This window comes from Cornus florida, unplaced genomic scaffold (assembly GCF_030987335.1).
Source record: "Cornus florida cultivar Cherokee Brave unplaced genomic scaffold, ASM3098733v1 CherokeeBrave_3.0.0_Hap2_Chr05, whole genome shotgun sequence".
Classification (NCBI taxonomy): domain Eukaryota; kingdom Viridiplantae; phylum Streptophyta; class Magnoliopsida; order Cornales; family Cornaceae; genus Cornus; species Cornus florida.
Window position 1 is genome coordinate 49,587,343 of NW_026775575.1, and position 6,318 is coordinate 49,593,660.

At 36.0% G+C, this 6,318-nt stretch overlaps 1 pseudogene; it reads left to right on the forward strand.

The window, feature by feature from the left end:
- Window positions 1-406: 406 nt before the first annotated feature.
- LOC132310695 (small nucleolar RNA R71) lies at window positions 407-505 on the forward strand (annotated as a pseudogene).
- The last annotated feature ends 5,813 nt before the right edge of the window (window positions 506-6,318 follow it).

The window sequence follows — 6,318 nt, forward strand, 5'->3', positions numbered from 1 at the left end:
TCACTTTGCACATGTCCATGGGGACAATTGGAAGTAAAATGTAAAACGCTTGAACAAGTCATACATGTCTCATTAGATGCATGATGAGAATGGTTAGGGAAGGAAGATACTTGATTCGCCGAGTTTTAGTTGATCATCAAACCTTTGAGATAATGATTTCATTTCGGCGGCAATTTCATTGGAGTGGTTGACTTGACGTAAGCCAACACTCTTCCTACCACTAGAATTTCTACCATTCTTCGAAGATAAAGTACGATGCAAAGAATTTTCACTCATGCTCTCATAAAGATGCCACACGTCATCCTCGTGCCTATCAATGTAAGAGCCACCCATGGAAGCATCAACCATGCCCTTATAATTATCCAATAAGCTCTCAAAGAAATATTGAACTAATTGTCATTTGGGCATGTCATGATGTGGACACTTCCTAAGTAATTCATTAAAGCGTTCCCATGCCTCATGAAATATTTCTCTATCCCCATGTGAAAATTCCCTAATTGAGGTTTTCATGGCATTGGTTTTAGAAACAGGATAGTACTTCTTCAAGAACTCTTGTTGCATTTTAGCCCAAGAAGTTATTGAAAAAGGCCTAAGATTGTTAAACCAATATTTTGCCTTGTCTTTAAGGGTGAATGGAAAAAGTTTAAGCCTTAAGACCTCTTCCGGCATGTCCATGTATTTTACGATGGAACATACTTCAAAAAACTCATCCAAATGTTTGTAAGGTTCTTCACTTGGAAGTCCATGATAATTAGGAAGCATTTGAATGGTTTGTGGTTTGATTTCATAGTGGTGTGCTCTAAATGGTGGCAATTGAATGCATATGGGTGCATTATATTCATTAGGCACATAGTGATTTCTGAAAGCAAGGGGAGGATTAGCAATTGGAGGTGCAACATGGGCACCTTGATTGCCTTGAATGATGGGAGGTGGTGGAGCATATATTGGTCTTGGCATTCCCAATGGAACTTGGCTTTGTTGTTGTTGTGGATGAACAAATGGCCCTGGCATGCCTAATGGAACATGCATGTTATTATGATGCACATTGGGGTGGAAGATACCTTGTTGGTCTATGTGACCAAGGTCCTCCACATGGTCCTCATTGTATCATTCCATTGATGAAATGGATTGACTAGAATTCCCTCTTCCCCTAGGGTTTCGAACAATGGATTCAAGATGAAAATTTAAAGGGACAAGAGTAGGTCTCATTGATCTACGACCATGCATGCATAATGCAACACAACAAGCAATAAGTAATGAACAAACACTTCACCTTCACAACAAGTCAACAATTAACAACCTTCCTCCACATTCAACAATATACAAGAAAAGTAAATTGCCTCCATGCGGGCTCACGATTTATCTAAGAATTGAAATACAAGCCTCCACGCGGGCCGACGATTTAACTAAGGGTTTGAGTAAGAAAAAGCTCACAAAGGTCCTTTAGCACTTCAACTCCAAATTTTTAACTTAGCTTAGCAATTTTTTTTTTATTTTTTATTTTAGCCTTTTCCTTTGCTTGCTTAGCTCATTTGCTTGGAATACTCCTTTGCTCACCTTCTTAACCCAATGCTCCTAGTTAAACAAGAACAAACACAATAAGTAACAAAAATTGAAAACAAAGTAAAGACACGATCAAAAAGAGTACTAATTTCTAATTGATTCCACAAATACGACATTGCCAATCAATCAATCCCCGGCAACGGCGCCAAAAACTTGGTGTGTGGATCGTCGTCAAACCCAAAAAGTTTATGCAATGTGGCCAAGTTTTACATTTAGAAATTGCCACTACTAACTTTCACTAAAAATATAGTTAGGGTGAGTAGGGAAAGTCCCAAGGGATTGAGGGTCGCAGTAGGTTAAGGAATCAAAATTAAGGTTAGTAGGTCGAGTGATCAAAGTAGTGGTTGGTTGGTTGAATTAAACTAGATGCAATTTAAATTAAAGTAAATAATAATGCAATAGAGAGAATAAAAGAGAGAGAGATCTTGGGGTTTAGAGATCATTACTAAGCATAACTTTTCTACACCTTTAATGAATGATTAATGAGGGGAAGAACATGTATTGCAACAAAGTGTGTGTGTGTGGTTGTTCCAACAAGCATGGATGACAAATTAAGCATATATTGTCTAAACAACATGGTAAATAGCACAACATATCATATTAAGCCATTAATCATTTCTTTAAGCTTATAACCAAACATTTCACAAGGTTAGAGATATATGTTACTTGTTTTCATAAGTATGGAACATCAACAACAAGCATGGATTGTCCTCCCATTTAACAACTACACTACAACTAAGCTACTGACATGAAATTAAATTAATTAAACTAAGGGAGAGGTACAATCTATCAAGAAATGAGTATGAACCATCAAATAAACCACAAGAACATGACATTAAGCACTATATCTTGACAATCTCTAGATCTATAGCATCAATACACATAGGCATGCATCAATAACACAAGAAATAGAGACAAACACATTAACATCTATTCTAACATACATAGACATATGGATAGAATGAAATGATCAATTGAAAGTATTAAACCACATAAATCATTGAATAAACAAGATCGATATATATATATAAGTGTCAAGACATGAATTATAATACAAATCCCCTCAAAAATACATAAATCAAGAAGTAGAAAGCATGCTTAGGGCTAACCTAGCCCCAAGAGGATGTCTAGCCACTCATGGATGATTTCCTCCAACCCTCAAGGGCAAGCTCCATGGAAGAAATCTGCTCCTTGGTTGATGAAAAGTCTCCAATGGTGTCTCTAACCTCCCCCTCTCTTTTTTTTTCCTCACTAAGTATGTGTACCAAAGTATATCCAAAGGCTCCCAAGTATATGCTCAAAAAGTGGCTCATATTCCTTATATGGGTAGGTCAAAAATTACCCCAAATGAGCTGGGCTCGTACATCAATAATCCTTTAATGATTGGGTATGAGACAACTTTTAATGAGCTGGAATTTGGATTTTTCTCGGGATTTAGGAGGTTCGATCGATCGAACTTGGCTGAGATCTATCGAACTGAAGTTGGATCGATCCTCAATTGCGACGCCTTTTATCCAAAAAACAAATATGAGATATTTTGAAGATATTTTTGAGAAAAGGACAAAAGTGGTTGGTAGGGTGGTACAACTGGATAAGATCAATCATTTGGATAATGACAAGATGGTTCGATCGATCAGAGAATGAGGTTGGATCGATTGAACTTTGAGATTTTTGAATAGGAACAAACATGGCTCAGATCCATCTTGAAGTGCTGAGATCGATGAAAGTTGGATCGATCGAACTTTTCTTGAGATCGATCGAAGTTGCTGAAATTCCACCCTTTACTTCCTTTTGCTCTACTTTGCTCCTTTCTTTGATTCATCCTAGAATTGCTTCAATTATGCTCTTATTTGGCTGAATTAGCTTATTTTGGGGATAAGTACCTGAAAATGGAAATAACACGAAATCAATACAAAACGGTAAAATAAGATAGATAAAGGTTCTAGAATACCTAAGCTTAAGGGGTTTAAATACGCACTTTTCAGCGCTCATCACTCACCGTATTATAAAAGTATCAAAAACGTATTCTTGTCCGATCAAAAAATGAAATATTCACTATTCAGAATACTTCTATCATATTCGACACGTGTTCATATCGTATTCATGTATTCAATAAGTGTTCAAATATTCGATATCGTTAAAAGAAGTATATGTGGTTCGTATTGTACATCTTCTAGTGTTGACGCTAAAATCGGTTCCTAAGATTTGATTCTAAATTGATCTGTTGCGTGCGTTCCAGAACCAACTATATGGTTCGAGTGTGAGTTGTCAACTTGTAGTCTCTTTGGGAATATTGACTATCAGGCGATTACAGGAGAAAAAGAACAAATATACTCCTTAATGAGTTCTAATTACCTTAATTAAAAGGACTTTAAAATGAGTGATTTATAGTAACAATTGAGAGAATAAAAAGGGGAGAGAAAGAAAGAAAGATTTAGAAGGAGAGAGATAGAACCAGAATAAAAGAGATAAGGATAGAGATAAATAGCAATGATGCTATTCTGGGAAAGAGTTTGAGAAAACAAACAAATAAATTAAAGATTGTAAGGGTGTTGGACCTTTATCACAGCACGTCTCTTTGTTTATTTATAGAATAATTCGTAAAACAAAATTACATTACAACTCTATCACATAATTAATTATAAATTCAAAATACATTAATCTTAGAGATAACCCATAATTATGTAACTGAGATCCACTAAAAGATAAATACTGAATATATTATCCATATCCAGTGTTTAATTCAAATATGTCTTCCATTTTTGTATGCAATTTGAATCCACGTAAAAATATAACCTTATTTCAATTCAAACTATTGCCGCGTCAATGCTCGTATTTACCGAATATTCCATTTCAGTTCAAGCTTACTCTCACGTCACCTCCTATTCACTGCCCATAAAATTTACTAAAAAGGGTGTCAACATCTAGTTATACAACAAAAGACCTAACCTTATTTTAAATAAGGTTAAACTATACCCACTTACAATATAAAAATCCTGTCATCCAGTCATATTGAGTTCAGTTCTTCGTTAAGAAATTTTTTTGATTTGATAGAGGACAATACACTTAGGGCATGTTTGATGTGGTGGAATGAATTGAAATGGAATGAGAATGGAATGGAATGAGAATAATGATTCTCATTCCACAAAAATGGAATCTCATTCTCATTCTCATTCCTATGTTTGGTAAAAAAGTTAGAATAGAATGAATTTATATTGTTTCTTTAAATTACATTTTATTATTAGTAAAAAAAAATAACTAAAAAAATTAATTTGCAAAAATAAAAGGGAAAGAGATAATAGAGAGAGAAAAATAAACGAGATAGAAAGAGGGGGAACAAACAGCATATAAATACATATTATATATATATATATATATATATATATATGTATATATTATATTTTATATAGTGTATGTATGCGTGAATTATCTCTTTAAATTATTTTATTACTTTATTAATTCTTAGTGGGAATGGAATGGTCATCCCACCTCTCAAGAAGTGGAATGGGCATTCCACCTTTTTGATGGAATGGACATTCCCTAGGAATGGCCATTCCACTTTTAATGTGACACACTAAACAAGATAATGGAAACAAATGCATTCCATTCCACCTTCATTTGATTCTATTCATTCACACCAAACATAGCCTTAACTCCTTAAACTATTTCATTTGTTGCGAATAGTCAAATTCTGTTACTTTGCCGTCTAATAACTAACGGTGAGTTGAGGCATGTTACCCATGTGCGTTGGTCAAAATTTTAAAAACCATATATACCCTTATGACGATCATATATTGACCTTTTATATGTATTTATCAGATGTACACATTCGAACCAGAGGACCCAAAATACAAAGCCCTGACATTCAGTCTCAAAAAAAAAAAAAAAAAAAAAAACAAATCCTCTCTCGTTCGTTATTGATTTTCAGCAATTTTCTCTCATTCGCTCTCAAATCTGCATTTCCAGGCGACTGCCGTTGAACCAACAGACCCAACCCGCGAAGAGAGGGTTTCAGTGACCCAATCGGCATCAATTCAATTGAAGATCTACAACGACCCATCCGTTCCAGCAAGCTCCGAGTAGCAATGTCCATTGAAACCGGCGAGCCCTAAGTTGCAGCGTAATTAAGACAGCGAAGTTGTGTTGATCCAAATCCATTGAAGTCGGTTAACATCATAACCGGTGAGAAGCACAGGTTTGAACAGACCCAATGACAAGCCCCAAGCTACCATAACCCACTTTGGCAAAGCCCAAGCAGTCCGGTGAGCTCCAGCAAGGAGTAAAGGTTTCAGAGCAGTTCCGGTGAGCTTCACAGTTCTCACTTCCGAGACCCAACTGAGTGTGAGCCATGTTTCTCTATTGAAGACCAAGACGAGACACAAATCGCAAAAGCAACCGGTGAGCTTAATTCTTGTACACATCAACTGGTGAGCTTCATTGATATAATGAGCTGATTGTGCTCTCCCAAATCAAGCATAGGAATGTGGTAAAACTATTGGGTTGTTGTCTGGAAACGGAAGTCCCCTTGTTGGTTTATAAAATTATTACCAATGGGACTTTATACCACCATCTACATGAAATTCGTCTAAAGATAGCCAAAGAAACTGCAGGCGCGCAGGCCTATTTGCACTCTAGAGCTTCCATACTAACCATTCACAGAGATGTCAAGTCCAGCAACATCCTCTTAACTGCTAAAGTCTCAGACTTTGGAGCTTCAAGATTAGTTTCATTGGATAAAACACAATTGACCACACT